This window comes from Haliotis rufescens, unplaced genomic scaffold (genome assembly GCF_023055435.1).
Source record: "Haliotis rufescens isolate VD_foot unplaced genomic scaffold, xgHalRufe1.0.p SCAF_17, whole genome shotgun sequence".
In the NCBI taxonomy this organism is placed as follows: domain Eukaryota; kingdom Metazoa; phylum Mollusca; class Gastropoda; order Lepetellida; family Haliotidae; genus Haliotis; species Haliotis rufescens.
The window spans coordinates 1,240,937-1,259,462 of record NW_025963857.1 but is presented as its reverse complement, the minus strand read 5'-3'; the positions used below and the strand labels follow the sequence as shown (position 1 = coordinate 1,259,462).

The 18,526-nt window shown below is 45.1% G+C and overlaps 1 protein-coding gene across 1 annotated transcript in view; it reads right to left on the bottom strand.

Annotated features, from left to right (window-relative positions):
• Positions 1-17,179, bottom strand: part of LOC124152866 (SEC14-like protein 1) — a 41,935-nt gene extending 24,756 nt beyond the window's left edge. Inside the window, exon 1 of the mRNA XM_046525956.2 lies at positions 17,039-17,179. The gene's annotated coding sequence lies outside the window, so the exon portion shown is untranslated. The remainder of the gene's footprint in view (positions 1-17,038) is intronic.
• Positions 17,180-18,526: the final 1,347 nt, after the last annotated feature.

Below are 18,526 nucleotides of genomic sequence, written 5' to 3'. Positions count from 1 at the left end.
TGGCTGTAGGGAGATGCTAGGAAGGTGGTACATGTCTGTAGGGAGATGCTAGGAAGATGGCACATGGCTGTAGGGAGAAGCTAGGAAGGTGGTACATGGCTGTGGGGAGATGCTAGGAAGGTGGTACATGGCTGTAGGGAGATGCTAGGAAGGTGGTTCATGGCTGCAGGGAGATGCTAGGAAGGTGGTACATGGCTGTGGGGAGATACTAGGAAGGTGGTACATGGCTGTAGGGAGAAGCTAGGAAGGTGGTACATGGCTGTGGGGGAATCGTAGGAAGGTGGTACATGGCTGTGGGGAGATGCTAGGAAGGTGGTACATGGCTGTGGGGAGATGCTAGGAAGGTGGTACATGGCTGTGGGGAGATGCTAGGAAGGTGGTACATGGCTGTGGGGAGATGCTAGGAAGGTGGTACATGGCTGTAGGGAGATGCTAGGAAGATGGTACATGGCTGTAGGGAGATGCTAGGAAGATGGTACATGGCTGTAGGGAGATCCTAGGAAGGTGGTTCATGGCTGTAGGGAGATGCTAGGAAGGTGGTGCATGGCTGTAGGGAGATGCTAGGAAGGTGGTTCATGGCTGTAGGGAGATGCTAGGAAGGTGGTACATGGCTGTAGGGAGATGCTAGGAAGGTGGTACATGGCTGTAGGGAGATGCTAGGAAGATGGTACATGGCTGTAGGGAGATGCTAGGAAGGTGGTACATGGCTGTGGGGAGATGCTAGGAAGGTGGTACATGGCTGTAGGGAGATGCTAGGAAGATGGTACATGGCTGTAGGGAGATGCTAGGAAGATGGTACATGGCTGTAGGGAGATCCTAGGAAGGTGGTTCATGGCTGTAGGGAGATGCTAGGAAGGTGGTGCATGGCTGTAGGGAGATGCTAGGAAGGTGGTTCATGGCTGTAGGGAGATGCTAGGAAGGTGGTACATGGCTGTAGGGAGATGCTAGGAAGGTGGTACATGGCTGTAGGGAGATGCTAGGAAGATGGTACATGGCTGTAGGGAGATGCTAGGAAGGTGGTACATGGCTGTAGGGAGATGCTAGGAAGGTGGTACATGGCTGTAGGGAGATGCTAGGAAGGTGGTACATGGCTGTAGGGAGATGCTAGGAAGGTGGTACATGGCTGTAGGGAGATGCTAGGAAGGTGGTACATGGCTGTAGAGAGATGCTAGGAAGGTGGTACATGTCAATACCTAGTCGCAACTGTGAAGAGACACAGTAACGTTCACCCCTATCTCTGCTATCTATTACCACAAGGTCGTTGTGTATATCGTCGTTTTACGTCACATTTATTTGTTTATTACTTCATTCTGATATATTCTACTTCTACTAATAATATGACTGTACGTTAGAGGGGCGGTTGGGTAGCCGAGTAGTTAAAGCGTTGTACTCATTGTAAGTGAGTTCCCGAGTCTTTGTAAATATTCACTCGTTATAATTCATCTTATTTAACTTAACATCTTAATTTGGGGCGCTGTGTTCTCTGTGTCATAAACACAGGACGGTAACCATAGAACACACTATAACACCCTATGCGGCACATCATATAACACACTATAACACACTATGCGGCACATCATATAACACACTATAACACACTATGCGGCACATCATGTACCACACACTATACGGCACATGGCATGTTTTACAGTGCTATCTTAAGTTCAGACAATCTCTTCAACTAACTACGCAGATATAGTTAAATCATGTCACGTTCAGTCCGTTATTGCCAAAAGCCAGCTAGTTTGTTCTCTCCATGTGCTAATTCAGTGGACATGGATCACGTGGTGTGTGTTTGTCCCGACAGCGCCTGTGACAGTCGAGCTGGTAGTTACAACCTGACTCATCGGAGTAATTATCTCGCAATGTGACACGTGTAGCAGCCCCGCCTTATCTATACCATGTATCTATACTGACACGTGTGTAGCAGCCCCGCCCTGTCTATAGCATGTATCTATACTGACACGTGTGTAGCAGCCCCGCCTTATCTATAGCATGTATCTATACTGACACGTGTGTAGCAGCCCCGCCCTGTCTCTATCGTGTATCTATACTGACACGTGTGAAGCAGCTCCCGCCCTGTCTATATCATGTATCTATACTGACACGTGTGTAGCAGCCCCGCCCTGTCTATAGCATGTATCTATACTGACACGTGTAGCAGCCCCGCCCTGTCTATACCATGTATCTATACTGACACGTGTAGCAGCCCCGCCCTGTCTATATCATGTATCTATACTGACAGTGTGTAGCAGCCCCGCCCTGTCTATAGCATGTATCTATACTGACACGTGTGTAGCAGCCCCGCCCTGTCTATACCATGTATCTATACTGACACATGTAGCAGCCCCGCCCTGTCTATAGCATGTATCTATACTGACACGTGTAGCAGCCCCGCCCTGTCTATACCATGTATCTATACTGACACGTGTAGCAGTCCCGCCCTGTCTATATCGTGTATCTATACTGACACATGTAGCAGCCCCGCCCTGTCTATATCATGTATCTATACTGACAGTGTGTAGCAGCTCCGCCCTGTCTATACCATGTATCTATACTGACACGTGTAGCAGTCCCGCCCTGTCTATATCGTGTATCTATACTGACACGTGTAGCAGCCCCGGCCTGTCTATACCATGTATCTATACTGACAGTGTGTAGCAGCCCCGCCCTGTCTCTATCGTGTATCTATACTGACAGTGTGTAGCAGCCCCCGCCCTGTCTCTATCGTGTATCTATACTGACAGTGTGTAGCAGCTCCGCCCTGTCTGTACCATGTATCTATACTGACACGTGTGTAGCAGCCCCCGCCCTGTCTCTATCGTGTATCTATACTGACAGTGTGTAGCAGCTCCGGCCTGTCTATATCGTGTATCTATACTGACACGTGTGTAGCAGCCCCCGCCCTGTCTATATCGTGTATCTATACTGACACGTGTGTAGCAGCCCCGCCCTGTCTATATCATGTATCTATACTGACACGTGTGTAGCAGCCCCGCCCTGTCTATATCATGTATCTATACTGACAGTGTGTAGCAGCCCCGCCCTGTCTATAGCATGTATCTATACTGACAGTGTGTAGCAGCCCCGCCCTGTCTATAGCATGTATCTATACTGACACGTGTAGCAGCCCCGCCCTGTCTATATCGTGTATCTATACTGACAGTGTGTAGCAGCCCCGCCCTGTCTATATCGTGTATCTATACTGACAGTGTGTAGCAGCTCCGCCCTGTCTGTACCATGTATCTATACTGACACGTGTGTAGCAGCCCCCGCCCTGTCTCTATCGTGTATCTATACTGACACGTGTGTAGCAGCCCCGCCCTGTCTATATCATGTATCTATACTGACAGTGTGTAGCAGCCCCGCCCTGTCTATACCATGTATCTATACTGACACGTGTGTAGCAGCCCCGCCCTGTCTATATCGTGTATCTATACTGACACGTGTAGCAGCCCCGGCCTGTCTATACCATGTATCTATACTGACACGTGTAGCAGCCCCGCCCTGTCTATACCATGTATCTATACTGACAGTGTGTAGCAGCCCCCGCCCTGTCTATACCATGTATCTATACTGACAGTGTGTAGCAGCCCCGCCCTGTCTATACCATGTATCTATACTGACACGTGTAGCAGCCCCGCCCTGTCTATAGCATGTATCTATACTGACAGTGTGTATCAGCCCCGCCCTGTCTCTATCGTGTATCTATACTGACAGTGTGTAGCAGCCCCCGCCCTGTCTCTATCGTGTATCTATACTGACAGTGTGTAGCAGCCCCGCCCTGTCTATATCATGTATCTATACTGACACGTGTAGCAGCCCCCGCCCTGTCTCTATCGTGTATCTATACTGACACGTGTGTAGCAGCCCCCGCCCTGTCTATAGCATGTATCTATACTGACAGTGTGTAGCAGCCCCGCCCTGTCTACAGCATGTATCTATACTGACACGTGTGTAGCAGCCCCGCCCTGTCTATAGCATGTATCTATACTGACAGTGTGTAGCAGCCCTGCCCTGTCTATAGCATGTATCTATACTGACACGTGTGTATCAGCCCCGCCCTGTCTATAGCATGTATCTATACTGACACGTGTGTAGCAGCCCCGCCCTGTCTCTATCGTGTATCTATACTGACAGTGTGTAGCAGCCCCGCCCTGTCTATACCATGTATCTATACTGACACGTGTGTAGCAGCCCCGCCCTGTCTCTATCGTGTATCTATACTGACACGTGTAGCAGCCCCCGCCCTGTCTATATCATGTATCTATACTGACAGTGTGTAGCAGCCCCCGCTCTGTCTCTATCGTGTATCTATACTGACACGTGTAGCAGCCCCGCCCTGTCTATAGCATGTATCTATACTGACAGTGTGTAGGAGCCCCGCCCTGTCTATATCATGTATCTATACTGACACGTGTGTAGCAGCCCCCGCCCTGTCTCTATCGTGTATCTATACTGACACGTGTAGCAGCCCCGCCCTGTCTATAGCATGTATCTATACTGACAGTGTGTAGCAGCCCCGCCCTGTCTATATCATGTATCTATACTGACACGTGTAGCAGCCCCCGCCCTGTCTCTATCGTGTATCTATACTGACACGTGTGTAGCAGCCCCCGCCCTGTCTCTATCGTGTATCTATACTGACACGTGTAGCAGCCCCGCCCTGTCTATAGCATGTATCTATACTGACAGTGTGTAGCAGCCCCGCCCTGTCTATATCATGTATCTATACTGACACGTGTAGCAGCCCCCGCCCTGTCTCTATCGTGTATCTATACTGACACGTGTGTAGCAGCCCCCGCCCTGTCTATAGCATGTATCTATACTGACAGTGTGTAGCAGCCCCGCCCTGTCTACAGCATGTATCTATACTGACACGTGTGTAGCAGCCCCGCCCTGTCTATAGCATGTATCTATACTGACAGTGTGTAGCAGCCCTGCCCTGTCTATAGCATGTATCTATACTGACACGTGTGTATCAGCCCCGCCCTGTCTATAGCATGTATCTATACTGACACGTGTGTAGCAGCCCCGCCCTGTCTCTATCGTGTATCTATACTGACAGTGTGTAGCAGCCCCGCCCTGTCTATACCATGTATCTATACTGACACGTGTGTAGCAGCCCCGCCCTGTCTCTATCGTGTATCTATACTGACACGTGTAGCAGCCCCCGCCCTGTCTATATCATGTATCTATACTGACAGTGTGTAGCAGCCCCGCCCTGTCTATATCATGTATGTATACTGACAGTGTGTAGCAGCCCCGCCCTGTCTATAGCATGTATCTATACTGACACGTGTAGCAGCCCCGCCCTGTCTATAGCATGTATCCATACTGACACGTGTAGCAGCCCCGCCCTGTCTATATCATGTATGTATACTGACACGTGTAGCAGCCCTGCCCTGTCTATACCATGTATCTATACTGACACGTGTAGCAGCCCCGCCCTGTCTATACCATGTATCTATACTGACACGTGTAGCAGCCCCCGCCCTGTCTCTATCGTGTATCTATACTGACAGTGTGTAGCAGCCCCGCCCTGTCTATATCATGTATCTATACTGACAGTGTGTAGCAGCCCCGCCCTGTCTATACCATGTATCTATACTGACAGTGTGTAGCAGCCCCGCCCTGTCTGTATCATGTATCTATACTGACAGTGTGTAGCAGCCCCGCCCTGTCTATACCATGTATCTATACTGACACGTGTAGCAGCCCCCGCCCTGTCTCTATCGTGTATCTATACTGACACGTGTAGCAGCCCCCGCCCAGTCTCTATCGTGTATCTATACTGACAGTGTGTAGCAGCCCCGCCCTGTCTATATCATGTATCTATACTGACACGTGTGTAGCAGCCCCCGCCCTGTCTCTATCGTGTATCTATACTGACAGTGTGTAGCAGCCCCGCCCTGTCTATATCATGTATGTATACTGACACGTGTGTAGCAGCCCCCGCCCAGTCTCTATCGTGTATCTATACTGACACGTGTAGCAGCCCCCGCCCAGTCTCTATCGTGTATCTATACTGACACGTGTAGCAGCCCCCGCCCTGTCTCTATCGTGTATCTATACTGACAGTGTGTAGCAGCCCCGCCCTGTCTATATCGTGTATCTATACTGACAGTGTGTAGCAGCCCCCGCCCAGTCTCTATCGTGTATATATACTGCGCCTCTCGTGGTTTATTCTCCCTGCAGAGTTTTACAGTACGAAAAACAACTCCCACTCGTCGTTTATGTCTTAATTAACTTGGAACATTGAGTAATTGGGTGGAGCAGCTAGCACTGTAATACACAGAGGGAGTCATTGGTAAGAAGTAAGTGATTCAGGCTGGTTTTCTAGCAGGACTTCAGTCATATCAGGTCGTGCCAGTGTGACGATGGAGGCAAGCCCGAAGTGATACGCATGGAAGATATGTACCACTCTCGTGACACCCAGAAGCACGGGTCTTGTGCCGCCCAAAAGGAACATAATCAGGACCAACCGAGATTTGAACCAACAATCACAGGTTTCTGACCACAAGGGCGTGATACCACTGGACCACCTGTGTTTCCTTACGGGACAACTTGGCACCGGTCAGGTCAATACTCCATTAGGTCACTCGAGCCAACTCACAGAAGAACTTGGCACCGGTCAGGTCAATACTCCATTGGGTAACTCGAGCCCACTCACAGAAGAACTTGGCACCGGGCAGGTCAATACTCCATTGGGTCACTCGAGCCCACTCACAGAAGAACTTGGCACCGGTCAGGTCAATACTCCATTGGGTCACTCGAGCCCACTCACAGAAGAACTTGGCACCGGTCAGGTCAATACTCCATTGGGTCACTCGAGCCCACTCACGGGACAACTTGGCATTACCAAGTACTACTACTGGTCAATAGACGACTACCGTGGCACATCAGCGTTAAGAAGGATAGTTGTCGGGGGACATGTGTACAAATGATCAAATAGCCCAACCTAAATCTACAAATTGTCAGTTGTCCGCACGGTCGGTCTACTATTTACGCTCATGTAAGCTGTACCTGTAAAACACAAACTGATAATGCTTGCTCTTTAACGCAATGTCCGCGCTGTCAGTGTGATAATTATACGAGATATCTCTGAAATACACGGGATGATTATACCCACGCTATGGTGTTTTCCCCCATAATGACTGTGATGACTGTATAGTTACAATGCGACTTCAGTGACCTGTGCCTGAACCAACGCCTGCTCTACTGCGCAAATGTTTGCCTAGTGCTGTACGCTGTGAATCACCATTTGATCAGCTGATCCAGCGTACTCACACATTTATCAATGTATAATGTACACCATTTACTGTTATGTAAATATATCCAAAACTGAAAAAATAAAACAAATGATGATTACAAATATGTGAAGCCAAAGACCGCTCAGTCCTCAAGCCGCCAGACTAGACATGGGCTCCTTGAAGTTTAACCTGAGATGTTTAACATTTAACCTTCTTTGTTTGTTGTGGAACACTCAGCATTATTCCAGCTATATGAAGGCGGTCTGTTAATAATCGAGTCAGCAATTGACAACATGAGCATCGATCTACGGAATTGGAATACGATGACACGCATCAACCAACTCAACGATCCTGACCATCCGATCCCGTTAGTCGCCTCATACAAGTATTGGGTGCTAAAAACCAATTCTAACCCGGATCTTCACGGGAATATTTGACCTTGATCCTGCCCATTGGTAAAAGGAAGTGCATGATGCCGGTATTACCATTACGTTCGCACAGAAGGCCAACAGTCAATGTTTATTTCAAATACTTGGTAGGCCTATCTATATCCCATGCAATTTAACAATGACAATTTAACTGCTGTTTAATGCCAAGATATTACAACAGGTAACAGATACTGTACAGTGTCTGTTGTCCGCTGAAGAATGATAGACCTGTGTCAATTTTGTTACTTCTGGACAGTGTACTGTAATACCAGTTTATACAACCGAAAAATCATTGTATTATTTTGACACACTGGACTGCACTTGTTAAACCGGAAACCCTGTTGGATGCCCTCAAGGGAACGCTGATAGGTGAGGTGGAGTGGGGTGAACATCGCGATTATTGCACGTATATAGCGACGTGCATGCACATGTCTGTATTGTTTAATGAAATTGTCCGGACGGTTTAGTAGTGCCAGCCCACTGAGATACCATGCCGCAGTTTAACATGGATGTCCTCATCAGATACTGACTCCGAACCTAGCGCCTGGCCGGGTAACAACAAGTGTTATCTCCTAAAGTCTTTCGGTATGACGCGGCTCAAACCACCTACTTGCTGATACTGAACGTGTATACAGCATACAAGGGACCCCGCTGTCATCTTGACTCGTTGTAGTAAAAAGCAGAATTATTTGGACGAGTAAGCAATAAATTGATCTACTGGGCAATTCTATCCGTGAAGATCCGGGGTAGAATAAGACTTCAGCAACCCATGCTTGCCGTAAGAGGCGACTATGCTTGCCGTAAGAGGCGACTATGCTTGCCGTAAGAGGCGACTATGCTTGTCGTAAAAGGTGATTATGCTTGTCGTAAGAGGCGACTAACAGGATCGGGTGATCAGGCTGGCCGACTTGGTTAATGCATGACATCGTATCCCAATTGCGTAGATCGATGCTTATTATGTCAATCACTGGATTGTCTGGTCCAGATTCGATTATTTACAGACCGCCGTCATATAGCCGGAATATTGTTGAGTGCGGCGTTAAACAGCAAACAAAGAAACAAACTCCATACTTTTTATCACACACATTATACTTCCTTTTCTTTAATGCTATTCCAATATTCAATTATGAGTGAACGAAAACTTCATCAAAACACAGATTTTGCTTCACGAAATTTATGCAACCTATTCTATAAGGTGACGGTCGGTGTAGATATGAAACATAAAGTTCTAGGGGGTGCGGGTCCCTGTTAGCTATCATAAACATCTCTGAAGAGTTGCGACCCTTAGACGAGCCAGGAAACTGTGATCGTTGGTTCGAATTCCAGACTCGCCCTGATTATGCATTTCACCACTATACCCGTACTCGTGGGTTTCACCAAAGTGGCAAACGTTTAAGACCTGCATCACTTCGGGCTTTCCTCCCACATCAAGCATACACGCCGTGATATAATTCAATAGAAGAGTAAACGACACTTTGTAAACTGGTTCCATTATCAAGTGTTGTCTGGCAACAGCTTGCGCCTCAAACCCCACAAAATTGTGTCATATCCAGTTACAAGTGCGCATGCGTAGTTTCCTTAAATGCAAATGTAAATTGAGACCAGCCCACACCTCGACTGGCTGTTTTGATGACACAAAGTATTACAGACTGGTCTGCTGGTGTTAATTTGGCGAGCCAAATACTTCACAAACAAACTTCACGTTGTCCGCTAGTTGTTTTCATTCGATACAAAGGACCAGTGAGTGCCATGTTACTGAGCGTCGTCCAATCACAGCCTACGGGAAATCACCGCCTGTCTACACAGGTAGACAGAATCCCTTTCAAGGTCCTTCCTTTGTTGTCATTTCTTGTTATAATTGGAACAGCTGTAGAGAGTCATGTAATAATGACGCAGCCACCAATGCATCTTACAAGTATACGACCTACATCATTGTGACCAAACAATACAAACTGAAAGAAACAAGACTCTTATTTCAATGGTTAGCACTTGTCTTGGCTACTGGGAATTCTCGCATAATATACACTCAAGCGAGGATAATAAGGTATATCTTCCATAGAGCAAGACTGATCACAGTGGCATTGTGCCATTTGGTCACATGACTACAGATTATTATTGAACACTGTTATTTCAGCTGTATTAAAGTGGTCTGTACACAATCAAGACGAGACAAATCAGGGGTTGAGGACACGAACAACGATCCACGCCGACGGGCACGATGACGCGCAATCAGCCAGGTGACACACTGTCACCGCCATATCCTGTTTAGTCAACCACCACAAGATGGGGTGCGACGGATGTAGGTGATGTCTCTACGGGCAACACAAGGCTGCTACATGTTCTATTTTACTATGGGTGTAGGATAACCGACTTGCAACTCTCTGTCCTTCGTGAAATCATGTCGAAATCCTCTCTCTAATACTGTCCATGGCTCTCCAGTTCTCGAGACTTTTATTGATTCAATTCGAACAGCTGATCCGTACTTCCTCGCAGCTCGCAAGGTATTGTCTATTTCACTTATACCTCTAAAGCAGCGACCCAGATACATTCTGTTTTGACAATTCTAGCTGTTCTGTGCTGTACTGTGATGTACTGAGGTGTATAACATACGTAATCTGGGGAAGCACACTATATGTGACGGTAGAGTCGCCTCTTCATTAAGTGTTACGTTCGTTGTTCTCATTGTCTCGAGTTTCCGCTGCCACGAGCGCTCTATAATGAACGACGGAAGTGAATCAGTCTCCTGTTTCTGTGTAGCACAGGTACTCGATGCTGCTCAGCAAGAAATACAATGCCATTATCCAGATGGCCTAACTATACCGGCAGGTACCGGGGACACTGAGTTGCGTCCCTTACTTGTCCCATGATCCGATGATCGCTGGTTCAATTTCCCATTTCGCCCTGATTATGACCCTTGGTTTGTCAGCACCATACCAATGCTCATATTTAAACTTGGTTTCACAAAGGTGCGTTATTATGTGCGTATCACACGCCTTAAGCTGACACACGATGGCACAGGTGAAATCCTGTTCAAAGTGGCATCAAACCTAATTTATAATATACTAGTTCCCGTTCCAGGGTAAAGCCCACGACGCCGGAGTGATGTATATATTTATCATCCAAAACTGGCTCCCACAGGAGATATCGCTTGGATGAGATCAAGCGATATCTTCACTGTAGATATCACTGCAATGAAATTACATCACAATGCTTTGCAGACCATTGTGACGTCACTGGTTACCATGACGTCACAATCAAATGACATGTCTAATGGCTCTGCTACTGAAGCTGTTTGCAGTACTTTTTACACTGAAGACACAGCTAATTACTGTCTACAAGTTGAAAGAATGATGTTGGATGATAAATAAAATCTCACCCTCGTGTCTTTTGATATCAAAAGACACGAGGGTGAGATTCTCTATATCTACTGATAATCCAGGCCTACAGACTGCAATACTCTACGCACTGACTGTGTGTATACAGAGTAATACCTGTGCCAGCTGATGTTTCCATCGCTGACTCATCGGTATGTCCTGTCAGGCCCGTAATGAAAAGCAATCATAACATCAGACTAATTAACTGAACGTTCTGATCAATGGGAAACCCTATCGAAACATATAAAGTTTGCTACAAGAACAGTTGACTGAGTTAGTCCAGGTGGTATATGCGCGGATCTCTGCTTGCATATCCACAACATCACGTTCCACATGAGCGAGCCTCGGGTGGAATACCTGTTGATAGCGGATCTACTGTCTTCTGTGTTGTCTATAGTGGAGGAATAGACACAGTTCTATGTTGGGTTTTATGCGGACTTTTGGAGATTTATGCACGAACTTCTGGAGGCATATCCGTGGACCTCTTAAGCATATTCACGGATCTCTGGTGGCATATTCACGGATCTCTGGTGGCATATTCACGGATCTCTGGTGGCATATTCACGGATTTCTGGTGGCATATTCACGGATCTCTGGTGGCATATTCACGGATTTCTGGTGGCATATTCACGGATCTCTGGTGGCATATTCATGGATTTCTGGTGGCATATTCACGGATCTCTGGTGGCATATTCACGGATTTCTGGTGGCATATTCACGGATCTCTGGTGGCATATTCACGGATTTCTGGTGGCATATTCACGGATTTCTGGTGGCATATTCATGGATCTATCATGACATATCCATGGGTCTATCATGGCTTAAACGCGGAGCTTTGGTATCATATCCACGAAAATCTGGTGGCATAACAATGGACCTCTTAAGAATATACACGGATCTCTGGTGTCATATTCACGGATTTCTGTTGGCATATTCATGGATCTATCATGGCATATCCACGGGTCTCTGATGGCATATTCATAGATCTCTGTTGGCATATCCATGGGTCTCTGGTGACATATCCATGGACCTCTGGTGACATATCCAAGGATCTCTGGTGAGATATCCATGGACCTCTGGTGGCATATTCATGGATCTATCATGGCATATCCACGGGTCTCTGATGGCATATTCATAGATCTCTGTTGGCATATCAATGGGTCTCTGGTGACATATTCATGGACCTCTGGTGACATATCCAAGGATCTCTGGTGACATATCCATGGACCTCTGATGGCATATCCAAGGATCTCTGGTGACATATCCATGGACTTCTGGTGGCATATCCAAGGATCTCTGGTGACATATTCATGGACCTCTGATGGCATATTCATAGATCTCTGTTGGCATATCAATGGGTCTCTGGTGACATATTCATGGACCTCTGGTGACATATCCAAGGATCTCTGGTGACATATCCATGGACCTCTGATGGCATATCCAAGGATCTCTGGTGACATATCCATAGACTTCTGGTGGCATATCCAAGGATCTCTGGTGACATATTCATGGACCTCTGGTGGCATATCCAAGGATCTCTGGTGACATATCCATGGATCTCTAGTGACATATCCATGGACCTCTGGTGGCAACACAGGTAATCCCACAGTAGCCCTTCATCAGGGAGTGCTCTGGTTTATTTATTATGTTTTGTTAAGGCCAGCATCGGACAGGACAAACCGACATCAACTTGAATGGTTGTACATTTATAGAATCCTTTTACTTCATACTTTAGTGCAGTTTAACATGACTTAAGTGATAGCATCATATGCCATTTCGATAACGTGTTTCTGATTCGACCCGTGCAGCGTGTGCACAATGTTAATCAATACAGAGCCAGTTGTCAATGTATATAACGATCAGTGTGTACAATGGGCTAACTAGAGGTGCCTGCGCACGCCAAGAGGTGATGCAGTGTGCCGCCGTGTGGACACTGACGACGTTAGGCGACGTCAAGTTGTACGGGCAGTGGTCACCGGATATAGTCTGGATCAGTAATTGATAGATGAATTTCCTGCTTGACGGATAAACAGATGGACAAGTAGGCAGATATACGGGATATTGATCGATGAATGTCCTGCTTGAAGGATATACAGATAGGCAGATATACAAGATATTGATACATAAATTCCCTGCTTGAAGGATATACAGATGGACATTAGGCAGATATACGGGATATCGATAGATGAATTCCCTGCTTGAAAGATATACAGATGGACATTAGGCAGATATACGGGATATCGATAGATGAATTCCCTGCTTGAAGGATATACAGATTGACATTAGGCAGATATACGGGATATCGATAGATGAATTCCCTGCTTGAAGGATAAACAGATGGACATTAGGCAGATATACGGGATATCGATAGATGAATTCCCTGCTTGAAGGATATACAGATTGACATTAGGCAGATATACGGGATATCGATAGATGAATTCCCTGCTTGAAGGATATACAGATGGACATGTAGGCAGATATACGGGATATTGATAGATGAATTCCCTGCTAGAAGGATATACAGATGGACATGTAGGCAGATATACGGGATATTGATAGATGAATTCCCTGCTTGAAGGATATACAGATGAACATGTAGGCAGATATACGGGATATTGATAGATGAATTCCCTGCTTGAAGGATATACAGATGGACAAGTAGGCAGATATACGGGATATTGATAGATGAATTCCCTGCTTGAAGGATATACAGATGGACATGTAGGCAGATATACGGGATATTGATAGATGAATTTCCTGCTTGAAGGATATACAGATGGACATGTAGGCAGATATACGGGATATTGATAGATGAATTCCCTGCTAGAAGGATATACAGATGGACATGTAGGCAGATATACGGGATATTGATAGATGAATTCCCTGCTTGAAGGATATACAGATGAACATGTAGGCAGATATACGGGATATTGATAGATGAATTCCCTGCTTGAAGGATATACAGATGGACATTAGGCAGATATACGGGATATTGAAAGGGGCGAAATAGAAACGTAAATAGCAGAATCTCGTAAGATACATAGACAGTGGTCGATAGACCCACAGACAGAGAGACGGACGGACTGAAAATGAAATAGACAGACGGACACTGACACAAGTCTATATCGCCACCGGTGTGTCGGCTGATTTGAGAGATAAGCAAATGATATAAGGAATCCTGCAGCATGTATTAAAATGAAACTCTCTTATTTCAGCTATTTAGATCCAATGAGATGGCAATCGACGTGGAAATGTAGATTTGTTTCTAATTAAACCTATTTTATTGCAATGTGAAACAAAGGTCACTGCCCCTGTCTGTTGTATCCTCCATCTGGCATTTGCAGCCATGACGCTCCAGCTTTCCGTGCACGACGGTGCACTAATGGAACATAAACTGTCCACGCGTGAAATGTTAAACACACAATAAACATTCGTTGTTGTAGCTGGTGGTTTAAACGGGCATATTTATAGTCCATTCAGTCGAATTATCTCATGCAATTTGTTGGTCTGCAGAGAGAGAAGAAAAACGGTAGAATCTGATAAAGATAGCATTGCGAAGCACCAGCGGAACATTGTCTGGGATTGAAAACTCTTTTGCACAATTTATACGATGGAGATATGATATTCCTCAACTGACAGCTCGGATATTTGCATGGGTTGGTTATTTGCATTAAACCCCCGGAGATAAAACACCTGGTTTTGGTCGTGTAACACTGTTGCGTGTTGTAAACAGTCGATACGTGTTGTACAGCACTAGGATGGCATCTAGCAAGAGTTAGTTGGGATTTAAGCCGATTTTAGCCATATTCCAACAGGTGCTCACCTGACACGTCACACACTGCATTCGAGTGAGGAATCGAACCCAGGCCTTTGGCGTGACGAGCGAACGTTTTAACCACCGGACTACCCCAACTTCAGAATATAACATGTAGCAGTAATACGTGCATAAAAAAGAAGATGGATCTAGGTATGTCATAAAGCAGTGAAATTGCCCAACCTTAAAACAGATTCATTTTCATTGACGTTCATTGACATTTCATACGCTGACTGGTGTATCTCAGCTGTCCTCGGTTAAATGTATTAAGCCGCAACGTCAGGATGATGGCTGGCATATTATGTTTAGTTGCATAATAAATAATGAATAAGATAAAGTCCAGGACCCCAGTAGAGGGTGTACGATAGTAAAAATGACAAGTACAAAACTACAATTATAATAAGAGACAGTTTTCGTTGACGTCACATCACAGCAATAATTGGAATTGTTTAGTTCGAACAGAACTAGGAATTTGATAAAACCCGGTCATTGATATAAAGTCAGACAGCAAACCGCACGATGTGACAGTACTTGGGGGAATCACCACATAAGGGGACAGTATTCGGTATAACGGGACAGTATTCGGTATAACGGGACAGTATTCGGTATAACGGGTACTTGATATAGCGGGATAGTACAGTCACCTGTAAAACATTGATAGTGATCAGTGATTAATCGCTTAGGTCATAATGTAGGGAATTCGGTAGAATGAATCAATAGTCTACTGTAGTGAGCCAGTATCCGGTATAATAATTCAGTATTATATACATGTATAATGGACAAGTGTTGCTATTCTGGGCCAGTATTCGATACAATGAATCAGTACCCAGTATTACGAACCGATATTCTCTATAATCAGTATTCGGTATAACGAACCGGGATTCGTTTTTATGAACCAGTATTCGGCATACTAAACCAGTATTCGGTTCAATTAACAGGTATTGACTGTTATAAACCAGTATTTAGAATAATTAACCTGTATTCGGCACAATGAACAAGTATTCGGAACAATGAACAAGTATTCGTAATAATAAATCAGTATTTGGTATAATGAACAAGCATTCGGTTTAATTAACCGGTATTCACTGTTTTGAACATGTATTCGGCATAAATATACAATATTCGGCATAATGAACAAATATTCGGCATAATGAACAAATATTCGGCATAATGAACCATTATTCGGAATAATGAACCAGTATTCGGCATAATGAACCATTATTCGGCATAATGAACAAATATTCGGAATAATGAACCAGTATTCGGCGTAATGAACCTGTATTCAGCATAATGAACATGCATTTGGCATAATGAACAAGAATTCGGTTTAATTAACCGGTATTCACTGTTATAAACAAGTATTTGGAATAATGAACCAGTATTCGGCATAATGACCAGGCATTTTATATAATCAACAGGGGCTCTCTTAAGTATATTCAATATTCATCCCAGTGGACTCGTATAAGATATTAGGAACCGACACAAGGCGTATTTAACTGGTATAGGTTCCCTTCACATTGTGGAAATACTGTCAGGCACAGCGAACCAACAGCAGTGAGTGTGTGCGTAAATATTCAGGGCCTGACAACTGTGATAGGAATATAGGACGATTACCTTATACATATATATTGAAGTGTAGCCCACCTGCACCGAGGATAATCCGTCCATATACACAGTAGTAGAGTATTATGTAACATCAATTCATATATACAGATCAAATCAACATATTGCGTGTGTACATATACGCCATGTACATCAACCCCGCATCAACCGGTCGAAGATCAAGGCTATATATTTCACGTTGAATTTAAACTCCTTGATGAAGTTCTCCTTCAGGAATGAACAGACCCCAGTGACGAAAACAGCGTCATGCTAGATCCGGATAAAGCTCAGAATAATAAAACACACAATTTTTTTGAAAGCGTTTAACGGAATAACGTTATTTAATATATATATTATGATCTTGACACAATTTAGAAATGTACATGGGTATCATAATTAAAAGCAACAAAAGGAGTATGTTGCCGTTCAATGATCGCCTCGAAGCAGATGTGCACGTCGTACACGTCAGCGGTAATTAAAACACGGCGTTAAAACTGTCACACCAACAAAACAACACAACGCAGACAGAAAGAAAACGAAGATTCGTGTGTTGAAATTGTGACCTACCTGCAATGTAGATTCCAAGTTATTCCGACACGGTGTCGAGAGAGAGAGAGTGTGTGTGTGTTTGAGTCACAGCACTGGGAGAGTGGCGGCAATGAACACCTGTTGCAGTTGGATCAATATCAGTCAGTTCTCGCTACAGCTCCGGCAAAAAGCTGTGTACGACTCGTGCTAGACTTACATACGTCTCTAAGCCAATAATTAGTGGTTATAATCATAATTTCTAGATTATGTAAACAATAAGAACAAGTTGTTCCTAAAAGCATGATACGAGACTGGAGTCCTTAGACTGTCCACATATCTAGACTTGCCTAATAGGAGGATAGAATTACTACCCATCTATGGACTTTTCTTTCAGTATGGCCTTGGAGCAAGGCTAGACTCGTGCTGTCGCAATGACATTCTCGACCGAAACGACCTAGTATGAATTTAGCGTCATTGGAATCTATTTATGAAATTGCAGTGTTATATATACGTAAACGATCGTGTACCGTCGCTCAATGAATGCTATCTATAACCGATATCCCGATGTCGGGTATTGTGTAATATCACCCGTCGGGGCTACGGATAAAGGGAAATTAAGTGACTTAAATGACGTCCTTATAACAGTGCAAAAACGTCGGATCAGGAAAGCTTTGTCTGAAAAAAGACGATGGGTAATACATTGAATACACAACTTGCAACTCGACAGTACGGATTATCTGCCCCTCGTGAATTACTGTTGATGTGATCCGTGAAGATCCGGGGTAGAATAGGTATTCAGCAACCGACTAACGGGATCAGGTTGTCATGGTGTCAATCACTAAATCGGGTGGTCAGGCTCGCTAATGTTAGTAGGTTTGTCAGCACCATACCCTCTTGGGTTTCACTAAAATGGTAAAACCGACACCTGCATCACTTCGTGTTTTCCTCCCACATGACAGGCCATGCTATTACTGGAATATTATTCAGAGCGGCGTCGAACCCAACCCACTCACTCACTCCGACCCCCCCCCCCCCCCCCCCCCCCCCCCCTCCAGTCCTGTATATAGCTGATGCTTATTGTTTGAGTGTTTATTCCCCACTCATTTATAAATATACATGATTGTTTGTTATGTTATAGTATAGTCATAGTCCGGCTAACAGTCGAGGTATTAACATCACGAGCATCGATATTCCCATCTGAAATACGTTGACATGCAACTGCGAACCTGACCGCCAGATCCCGTTAGTCGTCTCTTACGACGTGCATGGGTTGCCGAAGTCCAGTTCCAACCTGGATCACTTCGTAGGACATACATGACGATAGAACACACGTATCGCATTATCTGATACAAACAACAGCAGTGACAAATAACCACACGTGATAGTGAATTAACAAGGCCCGGCCTTGAACCTGTAAGATCACCAAATCATGTGTACCAAATAGATATATGTGGGCGGGAGAGAATATTATTTTAAGTCTATGTTTAGCGATTATCCAGCAATATTGCCATAGCAAACCAAAATATT